The 15,221-nt window shown below is 42.7% G+C and overlaps 1 protein-coding gene across 1 annotated transcript in view; it reads right to left on the bottom strand.

The window, feature by feature from the left end:
* The window catches only part of LOC115160242 (lysosome membrane protein 2-like), a 53,072-nt gene extending 39,262 nt beyond the window's left edge, over nt 1-13,810 (bottom strand). Inside the window, exon 1 of the mRNA XM_029710624.1 lies at nt 13,207-13,810. The gene's annotated coding sequence lies outside the window, so the exon portion shown is untranslated. The remainder of the gene's footprint in view (nt 1-13,206) is intronic.
* Nucleotides 13,811-15,221: the final 1,411 nt, after the last annotated feature.

The following is a 15,221-nucleotide window of genomic DNA, read 5'->3' as shown; positions in this document are numbered from 1 at the left end:
ATCCTGTTTCCATTGATAATCCTTGAGATGTTTCTACAACTTGATTGGAGTCCACCGATGTGGTAAATTCAATTGATTGGACATAATTTTATTTATACTATTTAGAAAGCCACACACCTGTCTATTTAAGGTTCCACAGTTGACAGTGCATTCCAGATCAAAAATCAAGCCATGAGGTCGAAGGAATTGTCCATAGAGCTCTGAGACAGGATTATGTCGATGCACAGATCTGGGGAAGGGCACCAAAAAATGTCTGCAGCATTGAAGGTCCCCAAGAACAGAGTGGCCTCCATCCAGAAAGACAACCATCTCTGCAGCACTCCACCAATCAGGCCTTTATAGTAGAGTGGCCAGACGAAAGCCACTCCTCGGGTAAAAGGCACATGACAGCCCGCTTGGAGTTTGCCAAAGGGCACCTAAAGGACTCTCAGACCATGAGAAATAAGATTCTCTGGTCTGATGAAACCAAGATTGAACTCTTTGGCCTGAATGCCAAGCGTCATGTCTCGAGGAAACCTGGCACAATCCCTCTGGCCCAGCCAGAGCCCAAACTTTAACCCAATCGAACATTTCTGGAAAGACCTGCAGAGAAGAATGGGATAATCTCCCCAAATACAGGTGTGCCAAGCTTGTAGCGTCATACCCAATAAGACTCGAGGCAGTAATCGCTGCCAAAGGTGCTTCAACAAAGTACTGAGTAAAGGGTGTGAAAACTTATGTAAATGTGATATTTAAGGTTGTTTTTGCTTTGTAATTATGGGGTATTGTGTGTAGATTGATGATGGGAAAAAAAACTATTTAATCTATTTTAGAGGAAGGCATTAATGTAACAAAATATGGAAAAAGTGAAGGTGGCTATTAGGTGGCTTCCCACGAAAGGATACTTATTTACCTCAATCATAACTCTTTAACTGCTAGAGCAGCACATCCAAAGTTTTGAAACTGAAAGTTCCTTCCTAACTTTGAACGTCATGGCTGCAAGAAAACAGGAGAACAAAAACATGCCTCCCTGGGGAGTTGGGGGTGTGGCGATGGAGGGGAGTAGTGGTAGAGGGATAGAGGGGAAAGGCCTTCGCTTTGTCTACGGTAACCAATGGAAATCCTTTCACCAGCCAAGCTGAGTGAGAGAGACACTATAATTTGTGTGTGTGGATCATGTGATTGGTGAGCTCCATGGCACTGACCTCTGATCTGAACAGACAGACAGACAGACAGACAGACAGACAGACAGACAGACAGACAGACAGACAGACAGACAGACAGACAGACAGACAGACAGACAGACAGACAGACAGACAGACAGACAGACAGACAGACAGACAGACAGACAGACAGACAGACAGACAGAGAGTGTGTGTGTGTGTCTCTGTTAATGATGGCCACGGTGGCACAATTACCCCAGCACAGGGACAAAGACCCAAGCCACCGGTGGGTGAGGGGCGAAGATATGCCCTCTCAACCTCTCCAACGACAAAACGACCAGCTGAGTTGCTCAGGATAATGTGCCTGTCATCTTAGATAGGAGTGATTTGCCTAGTTAAATAAAGGTTAAATAAAAGTAAATAAACACAGCATATAAGATGATCAACCTCAGTCAGGGTTGTTCTTTTCACGCAACATTCTATGAAAAATATATAACACTTTCTGGTGCAGATGTAACATGTAGGCTTTGATGTTGAGGTCTTTCTTCATGTTGACAAGCTTGGGGTTAAGACCAAATGCATTCATACATTTCCTTCTGTACACAGCCATCTCTAACATGTTGGGAGGCATTGTTCTGGTCTGGGCTAAGATCACCTCTCTAGTTGGCCGATGGTGATCCTTTACTACAGTGATCCTGATAGGGGCTGTGGAGCTGCCAAACACTTCAGGGCTGCGTCTTAAATGGCACCCCATTCCCTATACAGTGCACTACTTTTGACCAGAGCTGGTCAAAAGCAAATCACTATATAGGGAATTGGGTGCCACAGCTCTCGCTGTTACCCAATAAGCCCGCCTACCATGCTGTGTGAAAGAGGCTTACCACACAAAGAGGGCCTACTACTGAGTTCAGAAGGGTTTCTGTGGTTTGAGTTATGAGCTCGGTTCTGTCCCAAATGGCACGTTATTCCATATGCCCACAACCCTCTTTCAAGCCATGAGTTGATATGAGGAGTGGTCTCTCCACTATGCCGAGAGGTCCAAGACAATAACAAGTTTGTGTCATACGCGCGTGCGTATGTGCGTTTGTGTCCGTGCACCTGTTGCATTTCATGTTTTCCTGGCCATCCCTCAGCATCATCTTTAAAGATCCCAACAGACAAAACAAGTTGAAATGATTTAATCGGAATTACAACCAGATTACAACCTGGTTGTGAACTACTCGGCTAGAAGCTCTGCTTGTAATAATTTTTCAAACAGTTTTGACCACTGAGAAGAGTCTTGTGCTATCGTACACATATCTTACACATTCAAAGTTTGCATTACTCATTCATTTACAACTATCTGTCCATAGCAACAAGTGGCGTTATTTATTCAGTGCCTATTGTAAATTGACATACAGATGCCGTATCTTAATTTGATTGTCTTGTTGTTGCAAACTTGTTGTTGCAAACTTGTACTGTATTCGATGTTTGAAAAGGCTTGATTTTCCCTAACAAAAAATATATCAACCCCTACCAAAAAATGTCCATGATCCACATAACAATTCACATTTCCTATTGCTGCAGGATTATTTTCCTGCTGTGAAAAACTGGATCAAATTAAGATACAGCATCTGTAACGTCATGAATGGGAACGTACTCCTCCACTTTATGGGCCCATTAATCTCATGTTATGTAAGAGGAATTGCTTTGTCACTTTAATGACAATTTGACTCATTCAAATTAGTGTTTTTCTTCAGTTCAACCTCATGTTAGGTCTTAAATATCCAATAAATTGGACAAGGGGACCACACAGTCACTCGGTGCACAATGTATGCATAAAAAATGGCACACTTTATAGTGTACTACTTTTGACCAGGGCCCATAGGGTAGTAGTGTACGTTATAGGGAATAGGGTGCCATTTGGGACACAACCCTTTAATGAGTAACCTAATTAAACAAACACTAGAGGCTAAACAAACATTTGTTGTTTCAACATCCACATTTTGTAACATTCACTCCAGAGATAAAGTCCAGATTTGTGTGGTCTATTCTTGGTCAGGTCCATCACATCAGGACAGTGTGTGTGTGTTGTGTGTCTTTTAACCTGTTGGGGCTAGGGGGCAGTATTGAGAATTTTGGAAAAAATATGTGCCCATTTTTAACTGCCTCCTACACCAACTCAGAAGCTAGAAAATGCATATTATTGTTCAGGTTTGGATAGAAAACACCCTAACGTTTCTAAAACTGTTTGAATGGTGTCTGTGAGTATAACAGAACTCCTATGGCAGGCAAAAACCTGAGAAGGTTTCATGCAGGAAGTACCCTGTCTGACAAGGTGTTGTTGTTCTTGCTTCTGTTTATTGAAGAGTCAGGATCTTAGCTGTAACGTGACAATTCCTAGGGCTCCAATAGGCTCTCAGAACCCGGGAAAAACCGGAACGATGACGAGGCAGCCTCAGGCTGAAACACAGAATTTCCTTTTCCAAGTGGCCCATCAGAGGACAATGGAATTAGGCGAGTGCCCGATTCGACCCCGTGCAGTATTTTCCTTCGGCTGTTTATCTAATTGCAGATTCCCGGTCGGAATATTATCGCTTTTTTACGAGAATAATGGCATAAAAATTGATTTTAAACAGCGGTTGACATGCTTCGAAGTACGGTAATGGAATATTTAGAAATTTTGTGTGACCGTGATTTACCATTCTGATAGTGTCTAGAACGCACAAACAAAACGTCGCTGATGGAACATAACGATGGATTATTTGGGACCAAACCTACATTTGTTATTGAAGTAGAAGTCCTGGGAGTGCATTCTGACAAAGAACAGGAAAGGTAAGACCATTTTTCTTATAGGAAATGTGATTTTGGTGAAGGCTAAACTGGTTGGGTGTCTAAATAGCTAGCCCGTGATGGCTGGGCTATGTACTTAGAATATTGCAAAATGTGCTTCATCCGAAAAGCTATTTTAAAATCGGACATATCGAGTGCATAGAGAAGTAATGTATCTATAATTCTTAAAATAATTGTTATGCTTTTTGTGAACGTTTATCGTGAGTAATTTAGTAAATTGTTAGTAAATTCCCCGGAAGTTTGCAGGGGGTATGCTAGTTCTGAACGTCACATGCTAATGTAAAAAGCTGGTTTTTGATATAAATATGAACTTGATTGAACAGACATGCATGTATTGTATAACATAATGTCCTAGGTGTGTCATCTGATGAAGATCATAAAAGGTTAGTGCTGCATTTAGCTGTGGTTTGGGTTTTTGTGACATTATATGCTAGCTTGAAAAATGGGTGTCTGATTATTTCTGGCTGGGTACTCTGCTGACATAATCTAATGTTTTGCTTTCGTTGTAAAGCCTTTTTGAAATCGGACATTGGGGTTAGATTAACGAGAGTCTTGTCTTTAAATAGCTGTAAAATAGTCATATGTTTGAGAAATTGAATTAATAGCATTTCAAACGTTTTAAAAATCGCGCCACAGGATTACACTGGCTGTTACGTAGGTGTGACGAATTCGTCCCGCCGGTCCCATAGAGGTTTTAAGATGGTGAGGAAGGCATTTAAAAAAAAATAACCAGGCATTCTCTACTGACGGGATGAGGTCGATATCCTTCCAGGATACCCGGGCCAGGTCGATTAGAAAGGCCTGCTCACTGAAGTGTTTCAGGGAGCGTTTGATAGTGATGAGTGGAGGTCGTTTGACCACTGACCCATTACGGATGCAGGCAATGAGGCAGTGATCGCTGAGATCAGGGTTGAAAACAGCAGAGGTGTATTTAGAGGGCAAATTTGTTAGGATAATATCTATGAGGGTGCCGTGTTTACAGCATTGGAGTTGTACCAGTAAGGTTCATTGATAAATTTTGTGAGATTGAGGGCATCAAGCTTAGATTGTAGGATGGCCGGGGTGTTAAGCATGTCACAGTTCAGGTCACCTAGCAGCACGAGCTCTGAAGATAGATGGGAGGCAATCAGTTCACATATGGTGTCCAGAGCACAGCTGGGGGCAGAGGGTGGTCTATAGCAGGTGGCTACGGTAACAGACTTGTTTTTAGAGAGGTGGATATTTAAAAGTAGAAGTTCAAATTGTTTGGGTGCAGACCTGATAGTAGGACAGAAATCTGCAGGCTCTCTCTGCAGTAGATTTTAACACCACCCCCTTTGGCCATTCTATCTTGTCTGAAAATGTTGTAGTTAGGGATGGAGATTTCAGAGTTATTGGTGGTCTTCCTAAGCCAGGATTCAGACACGGCTAAGACATCCGGGTTGGCAGAGTGTGCTAAAGCAGTGAATAAAACAAATTTAGGGAGGAGGCTTCTAATGTTAACCTCTACGGGCTAGGGGGCAGCATTGAGAATTTTGGAAAAAATATGTGCCCATTTTTAACTGCCTCCTACACCAACTCAGAAGCTAGAATATGCATATTATTGTTCAGGTTTGGATAGAAAACACCCTAAAGTTTCTAAAACTGTTTGAATGGTGTCTGTGAGTATAACAGAACTCCTATGGCAGGCAAAAACCTGACAAGGTTTCATGCAGGAAGTGGCCTGTCTGACAAGGAGTCGTTCTTCTTGTCTCTGTTTATTGAAGAGTAAGGATCTTAGCTGTAACGTGACAATTCCTAGGGCTCCAATAGGCTCTCAGAACCCGGGAAAAACCTGAACGATGACGAGGCAACCTCAGGCTGAAACACATTATCTCCTTTTCCAAGTGTCGCATCAGGGGACAACAGAATTAGGCGCATGCGCGATTCGCCCCCGTGGAGTATTTTCATTCGGCTGTTTAGCTAATTGCAGATTCCCGGTCGGAATATTATCGCTTTTCTACGAGATAAATTGCATAAAAATTGATTTTAAACAGCGGTTGACATGCTTCGAAGTACGGTAATGGAATATTTAGAATTTTTTTGTAACGTTCTGCGCCATGCGCACGACCGTGATTTAGCATGCTGATAGTGTCTAGAACGCACGAACAAAACGCCGCTGTTTGGATATAACGATGGATTATTTGGGACCAAACCTACATTTGTTATTGAAGTAGAAGTCCTGGGAGTGCATTCTGACGAAGAACAGGAAAGGTAAGACCATTTTTCTTATAGGAAATATGATTTTGATGAAGGCTAAACTTGCCGGGTGTCTAAATAGCTAGCCCGTGATGGCTGGGCTATGTACTTAGAATATTGCAAAATGTGCTTCATCCGAAAAGCTATTTTAAAATCGGACATATCGAGTGCATAGAGGAGTAATGTATCTATAATTCTTAAAATAATTGTTATGCTTTTTGTGAACTTTTATCTTGAGTAATTTAGCAAATTGTTAGTAAATTCCCCGGAAGTTTGCGGGGGGTATGCTTTTTCTGAACGTCACATGCTAATGTAAAAAGCTGGTTTTTGATATAAATATGAACTTGATTGAACAGACATGCATGTATTGTATAATATAATGTCCTAGGTGTGTCATCTGATGAAGATCATAAAAGGTTAGTGCTGCATTTAGCTGTGGTTTAGGTTTTTGTGACATTATATGCTAGCTTGAAAAATGGGTGTCTGATTATTTCTGGCTGGGTACTCTGCTGACATAATCTAATGTTTTGCTTTCGTTGTAAAGCCTTTTTGAAATCGGACAGTGTGGTTAGATTAAGGAGAGTCTTGTCTTTAAATAGCTGTAAAATAGTCATATGTTTGAGAAATTGAAGTAATAGCATTTCAAACGTTTTAAAAATCGCGCCACAGGATGACACTAGCTGTTACGTAGGTGGGACGAATTCGTCCCGCCGGTCCCATAGAGGTTAACATGCATGAAACCAAGGCTTTTACGGTTACAGAAGTCATCAAAAGAGAGCGCCTGGGGAATAGGAGTGGAGCTAGGCACTGCAGGGCCTGGATTCACCTCTACATCGCCAGACAAACAGAGGAGGAGTAGCATAAGTGTACGGCTAAAAGCCATGAGAATTGGACCTCTAGGACGTCCGGAACAGAGAGTAAAAGGGGCAGGTTTCTGGGGGCGATAAAATAGATTCAAGGCATAGTGTACAGACAAAGGTATGGTAGGATGTGAATACAGTCAAGGTAAACCTAGGCATTGAGTGATGATGAAAGAGATATTGTCTCTAGTAACATCATTGAAACCAGGTGATGTCATCGCATGTGTGGGTGGTGGAACTGAAGGGTTGGATAAGGTATAATGAGCAGGGCTAGAGGCTCTACAGTGAAATAAGCCAATAAACACAAACCAAGACAGCAATGGACAAGGCATATTGACATTAAGGAGAGGCATGCTTAGCTGAGTGATCATAAGGGTCCAGTGAGTAGTGAGGTTGGTTGGGGTCACGGCGATTCAGACAGCTAGCCGAGCCATGGGTAGCAAGCTAGCAGAAGATGGAGGTCTGTTTTTAGCCACCCCGTGCGTTTCCGTCTGTAGATTAGTGGGTTCCGTGTGGTAGAGGGGACCAATCCAATTGTCAAAATAGTTATAGTTATAGTGGCCCAAGAAGATTGTTCGATAGACCTATTCAGATAGCAGCCACTATGCTCAAGACAGCTAACGCTTAGCGGGCCGCAGTTAGCAGATGGGCGTTCAGGTTACGTCGTGATGGAGGGGCCAGTTGAATAACTCCCTCGGGCAGATAACGTCGGAATTCCAGTCGTGAAGGCCCGGAGGGGCTCCGCATCGGCAGTAAAACGGGTCTGGATAGGTGATTGTAGCCCAGGAGTGGCTGATGGAACTCTTCAGCCGGCTAGCTCCGGGATAATTGGTGTTTGCTCGACGTTAGCCAATAGTCACTCGGATAGCAGCTAGTTAGCTGCAAGATCCAGGTGTAAATGTCCAGAGCTTGTGGTAGAAATCCGGGGATATGGAGAGAAAATAGGTCCGGTATGCTCTGGTCTGAGTCGCGTTGTACAAAACTGGCGATAGCTTTCCGAGCTAAAGGATAGCTGATGACCGCTAGCCGTGGTTAGCTGAATACTAACGTTGGCTAGTGAGCTGGCTAACTTCTGGCTAGCTTCTGTTGTGGATTTTGGATACGAGGTGAATAATATTTAAAAAATAATAATTAAATAAAAAACAGATCCGCACCACATTTGGTGAGGCGGGTTGCAGAAAAGTGTTTTGAAGTTGAGTTTCTCGAAAAAAATATACAAAAAGGTATGCGAAGAAAAAGACAAAAAGACATAAAATACATACACACAGGACAAGACGAGGACAAAGGACGTCTGACTGCTACGCCATCTTGGAAACCTTGAAGAAGCTATAGAAATAGAATATAAACTCAATAGAAGCGTTGTTTCTTGTACTATTGTCTCTTGTGTCTTTAGAGGACTGTTTCACTTTGATGTCCTTTTTCTTCTGTCCTTATTTTGTCTTTCTTTTCTTCTGTTAACTAGATATTCTTTGTTATTCTTTGTTAGCTAGCTAGCTTCTTTCAGGAGAGTCCCTAGCAACTGCTTAGCAACTGGTAAACAATTCAGCTAGCTAAGATAACTGTACAATTTTATGAAACATTTTTACTTTTTCAAAAGCCTATCTTCTTTGTTTGTTGCTTGCTTTGTCTCCTATTCAGTCTCCTACTCCTAGTCTCACATCAGGATAGTGAGTAAAGGATCATTGTTTGCCTGGCTGGCATAACCTCTGCATACCTCACGGTAAACAGGGGTAATACTGTAGATTTAGGTCAGGGGGAGCAGACTAGCTTAATTATCTGACAACATTTCCTATGTATTATTTGTTTATGGAAAGACAGATGCACCCGGGATGGTATGTCAGGGTGGCACAACTGTTACTACTAGTTCACATCTGGCTTATTTTACGCTTGTCTCTCACCCAATTGGCTGACTCCTATGATCTATAACCCTGGTCTGTTACCCAACTGGCTAACACCTAAAATGTATAATCCTTGTCGCTCACCCAATTGGATGACTCCTAAGATTTAGAGGCCTTGTCTGTCACCCATTGGCTGATACCTAAAATCTATAATCCTTGTCTCTCACCCAATTGGATGACTACTAAGATTTAGAGGCCTTGTCTGTCACCCAATTGGCTGACTCCCAAGACCTAGAACCCTAGATGGGCAATGGCTGTGATAGGAGAAAGCTGAGGATGGATACACAACATTGCAATTACTCCACAATACTAACCTAATTGACAGAGTGAAAAGAAGGTATACAAATATTCCAAAACATGCATCCTGTTTGCAACAAGGCAGTAAAGTAATACTCCAAAACATTTGGCAAAGCAATTAACTTTTAGTCCTAAATACAAAGTGTTATGTTAGGGGCAAATCCAATACAACACATTACTGAGTAAAACCATCGCCAAGCAGCTTGGTGAGAAGGTGACAACAGTTGGTGCGATTATTTGCAAATGGAAGAAACACAAAAGAACTGTCAATATCCCTCGGCCTGGGGCTCCATGCAAGATCTCACCTCATGGAGTTGCAATGATCATGAGAATGGTGAGGAATCAGCCCAGAACTACACCGGAGGATCTTGTCAATGATCTCAAGGCAGCTGGGACCATAGTCACCAAGAAAACAATTGGTAACACACTATGCCATGAAGGACTGAAATCCTGCAGCACCCGCAAGGTTCCCCTGCTCAAGAAAGCACATATACATGCCCGTCTGAAGATTGCCAATGAACATCTGAATGATTCAGAGGACAACTGGGTGAAAGTGTTGTGGTCAGATGAGACCAAAATGGAGCTCTTTGGCATCAACTCAACTCGCCGTGTTTGGAGGAGGAGGAATGCTGCCTATGACCTCAAGAACACCATCCCCACCGTCAAACATGGGAGGTGGAAACATTATGCTTTGGGGGTGTTTTTCTGCTAAGGGGACAGGACAACTTCACAGCATCAAAGGGACGATGGACGGGGCCATGTACAGGCAAATCTTGGGTGAGAACCTCTTTCCCTCAGCCAGGGCATTGAAAATGGGTCGTGGATCGGTATTCCAGCATGACAATGACCCAAAACACACGGCCAAGGCAACAAAGGAGTGGCTCAAGAAGAAGCACATTAAGGTCATGGAGTGGCCTAGCCAGTCTCCAGACCTTAATCCCATAGAAAATCTGTGGAGGGAGCTGAAGGTTCGAGTTGCCAAACGTCAGCCTCAAAACCTTAATGACTTGGAGAAGATCTGCAAAGAGGAGTGGGACAAAATCCCTCCTGAGATGTGTGCAGACCTGGTGGCCAACTACAAGAAACGTCTGACCTCTGTGATTGCCAACAAGGGTTTTGCCACCAAGTACTAAGTCATGTTTTGCAGAGGGGTCAAATACTTATTTCCCTCATTAAAATGCAAATCATTTTATAACATTTTTGACATGCGTTTTTTCTGGATTTTTTTGTTGTTATTCTGTCTCTCACTGTTCAAATAAACCTACCATTAAAATGATAGACTGATCATTTCTTTGTCAGTGGGCAAACGTACAAAATCAGCAGGGGATCAAATACATTTTTCCCTCACTGTATATGCCTACCCTTCCACCATCCTACCACCTCGTTTTACACTCCAACATGATATAATAGGAAAACGTCATCCTGACATGGTTTTGCAAAAAGTTAAATGTCACGGTAGCTGATATTTTTCTCAGTACTTTGCAGTCAATGGAAAAAGATCACTGTCGCAGTGTTAACATTTTTCTCGTTTATATTATCTCATGTCTGTCTCTGCCTCACTCTCTACCTCCTCTTTATCCCTCCCTCCCTCATTATCTTCTCTCTCCCTCCCCCTTCTTTCACACCCTCCACCTTTCTCACCCTCTCTGTCTCTCTCGCTCTCTCCACCTCCCTCACTTTCCCTTCTTTCCCTCCCCCTCCTTTCATCTGTCTTCCTTCTCTGCCTGTCTCTTGAGTCTCTCTCCCCTCCCTCCTTCTCCCTCTCCCCCCTCCCTCACTCCCTGCCTTTTCTCTCTCTCCTCCCCTCTCCATTATCTCACCCTCCTTCTTACCTCTCTCCCCCTTCTCTAATCACTGTTTCTCCCTCTCCCTCCTCTCTCTCCCACCTCTGTCTGTCTGACAAGGTTTTACTGCTAACCTACAAAGCATTACATGGGCTTGCTCCTACCTATCTTTCCGATTTGGTCCTGCCGTACATACCTACACGTACGCTACGGTCACAAGACGCAGGCCTCCTAATTGTCCCTAGAATTTCTAAGCAAACGGCTGGAGGTAGGGCTTTCTCCTATAGAGCTCCATTTTTATGGAATGGTCTGCCTACCCATGTGAGAGACACAGACTCAGTCTCAACCTTTAAGTCTTTACTGAAGACTTATCTCTTCAGTAGGTCCTATGATTAAGTGTAATCTGGCCCAGGAGTGTGAAGGTGAACGGAAAGGCTGGAGCAACGAACCGCCCTTGCTGTCTCTGCCTTGCCGGTTCCCCTCTTTCCACTGGGATTCTCTGCCTCTAACCCTTTTACAGGGGCTGAGTCACTGACTTACTGGTGTTCTTCCATGCCGTCCATGGGAGGGGTGCGTCACTTGAGTGAGTTGAGTCACTGACGTGGTCTTCCTGTCTGGGTTGGCACCCCCCCTTGGGTTGTGCCGTGGCGGAGATTTTTGTGGGCTATACTCGGCCTTGTCTTCGGACGGTAAGTTGGTGGTTGTAGACATCCCTCTAGTGGTGTGGGGGCTGTGCTTTGGCAAAGTGGGTGGGGTTATATCCTGCCTGTTTGGCCCTGTCCGGGGGTATCATCGGATGGGGCCACAGTGTCTTCTGATCCCTCCTGTCTCAGCCTCCAGTATTTATGATGCAGTAGTTTATGTGCCGGGGGGCTAGGGTCAGTCTGTTTCATCTGGAGTATTCTCTTGTCTTATCCGGTGTCCTGTGTGAATTTAAATATGCTCTCTCTAATTCTCTCTTTCTCTCTTTCTTTCTTTCTCTCGGAGGACCTGAGCCCTAGGACCATGCCTCGGGACTACCTGGCATGATGACTCCTTGCTGTCCCCAGTCCACCTGGCCATGCTGCTGCTCCAGTTTCAACTGTTCTGCCTGCGGCTATGGAACCCTGACCTGTTCACCGGACGTGCTTGTTGCACCCTCGACAACTACAATGATTATTATTATTTGACCATGCTGGTCATTTATGAACATTTTGACATCTTGACCATGTTCTGTTATAATATCCACCCGGCACAGCCAGAAGAGGACTGGCCACCCCTCATAGCCTGGTTCCTCTCTAGGTTTCTTCCTAGGTTTTTGGCCTTTCTAGGGAGTTTTTCCTAGGGAGTTTTTCCTAGCCACCGTGCCTCTTTCACATGCATTGCTTGCTGTTTGGGGTTTTAGGCTGGGTTTCTGTACAGCACTTTGAGATTTCAGCTGATATACGAAGGGCTATATAAATAAATTTGATTTGATTTTGATTTGACATGTAGACACAGACAGACAAACAGACACAGACAGACAGACTGTCTTATGTAACCATACCAAGTGTAACATATCATACTAATTTGAGAGTCCCGGATTTTCATTAACTATGTGACATCTAGTCTATGAGACCAGCCTAAAACTCAGTGATCTATGCATTGATTCTGAGAAAACGTCCGCTGCAGTTTGTTGAACTTCACACAGGGGTGCACTAAGCTATTTTGTTCTCGGTACCCCAAGCAAAATTATTCGGACAGATTGGTGCCTGATGATTTGCAGTCGCTAACCTGTATTTATGATTGTCTCATAGTATTTAGGCGGGTGCTTACGTTTGTCCTATTTTACACATGTACGTGAATTAGAAATTCGTTTTTTTGAATATCCTACTCCCCTGAAAGACCCTCAGAGAGTGAGGTCACGGCCAGGGATAAGCCATTATTGACAGCAACCCTAGAGCAATTAGGGTTAAGTGCCTTGCTCAAGGACACATTGACAGATTTTTCACTCAGTTGGCTCAGGAACCTAGTCAAAAAACGACCTTTCGGTTAAATGGCCCAAAGTTCTTAACCGCTAGGCTACTTGCTCCCATGCCTCATGACATTGTAACACTGCTGTAACACTGCATTTTGATTTATTTGGCACCTGTGGAATATTTGACATGCAAATATAACATGAAAAGTTATAAAAACTTTTGCATTCTTCTTAACTTACCTTTTTTAACCGGTTATGTATTACAGTTTGAAATACTTGAGCCACAAACAAGCCAATCCCGAAGAACAGTAGATGAGCGCAGACAATCCCAATTCCATATACAGCACAAGATCTTTGAGTCATGATGCAGGACAACAGCGCGTAAAAGTTTTAACACAGCAAGAAGAGGACTATACCGTTGAAATGTGGCAACTGAGCCGGGGAGCTTTTATCTTCATGTTCCTTCAGTTGACCTTGTTGTCCTCTTTTGTGGTTTGTGGTCAGTTTTCCGTTTTTCAGTAACTTGTAAAGTGGTAGAACTTGGATTCTGTATTAGTTACATATTTTATCTGTTTATTCTAATCGAATATCATGGTAATCACTTCTTTACTCTTCTTAGTTTTAAGTCATTGCAAGAAAAGGGATGTATGCTAAGTTTAGTTATCTGCTGCCTGGTTAATAATGAGATCTTTCACAATAAAAGGAGGTCGTCTGCAATCCGGGGTGGTGAAGGTGTAATAAACTGTATGAATAATGCCAGTGGATATTTGTAGGTTAGTGAGAAGGTCGCACTTGTGCGCTAAGCGAATGTTGATTGGTCACAACGCAATGTCTGCTGTTGTCCCTTCAACACGTGTGTCAATACGGTTACTGTTTCTGCCTGATTGAGAGGGAAAGTAACAGTGTTGTATTCATTAGTGCACACTGTAGAAAACGCTTTGCAATTAAAACGAGCGTTTGTTATTGGACAAATTCAGGTTAGCCGGTCCCCGCTTCGGCCCGTTTGCTTCTGTTTGCTTCCTAGTGAGTACACCCCAGGGTTGGCTGACTTGCTACTCACACAGGTTATGGGCAGACAGCCTAAAATTCACCCAGATCCTTGCTTCAAAATGGTTCATAAAAGAGCTGGATAAAATAATTTGAAGACAATTATCCATTGTGGATAAAATAATTTGAAAACAATTATCCATGTGGAGATAATTTAATATAATTTTCTATTTTTTTAATTTAATTAATTGTTTCACACTATTTGCATGGATTGAAATTATTTGACATCAAACTACAAGGGCAAATTCAGGGCTGGAAGTTGTAATTCTAATGTCAAATGACAATTCCAACTCTGTCAACAAGTGTAATAAGTAATATAAGAACTTCTAGACATTTCATATAGTAACATATTCAAATATAAAGGTTTTAGTTTAGTTATAGGATGTTTAAAAGACAATTTGTCAGTTGCAGAGTCCTCTTTAGAGGACTCTTAGACGGAAAACATGTTGACTCTACACGAATAAGACATAGTTTGTAAAACATTGCGTGTTAAAGCTTAGAGGGCTATTTCCTTTTTCCCACAAATAAATGTTCAGTTTAGTTTGCCCCTCATTTTGCACTGAATGTCTAATTTACAAATAATAGGATGGTAACGGGCCATTGAGGCCAAGGATAGCATTGTACTTCAGGGTCAAGACTATCTAAAAAGGTTCTCTGAATACCCAGAAGGTCGGGTGTGGCACTGGCTAGGAAAAATAATGTCAGACACTATACATTTGCAGCATGCCAAATGAGCATCTATGTAAACTTGTATTTGTATGGACTAGCGATGCAATTACAAATAAAATAAAAATATATAATGTCAAAGCCTTTTTTTCTCTATCCATACAGTATGACGCACGTCATGATACAGACAGTGTATTCTAGAAATGACCCAAATGTTTTTTGAATCAGAACTTTTAGAGAGTGAAGAACTAAATATAAACATACAGATACTGTATTTATCATGCCTTAGCCACACCCGACCTTCCGGGTCTTCAGAAGACCTTTTTCCAACTTTGGGCAAAGAGTGATGGTTAGGGGACCTTCTCATCAAAATAACCCATTTATTACACATACTGTATATAGAGGGTCTCAGGGCCAGTTATTTCCTAAGTATGAGTTCTCTGCAGGGATCAAATTACATTGGGGCTATGAGGGGTAGGGCACCTCCATAACAAATCAGGACCACCCCAAGTTTTGTAAGTGAGACTATCAGCACATTCAGA

This window comes from Salmo trutta, chromosome 23 (genome assembly GCF_901001165.1).
Source record: "Salmo trutta chromosome 23, fSalTru1.1, whole genome shotgun sequence".
NCBI classification, from domain to species: Eukaryota; Metazoa; Chordata; class Actinopteri; order Salmoniformes; family Salmonidae; genus Salmo; species Salmo trutta.
Note: the sequence above shows the minus strand (reverse complement) of the source record. Positions and strands in the feature narration are given on the sequence as shown.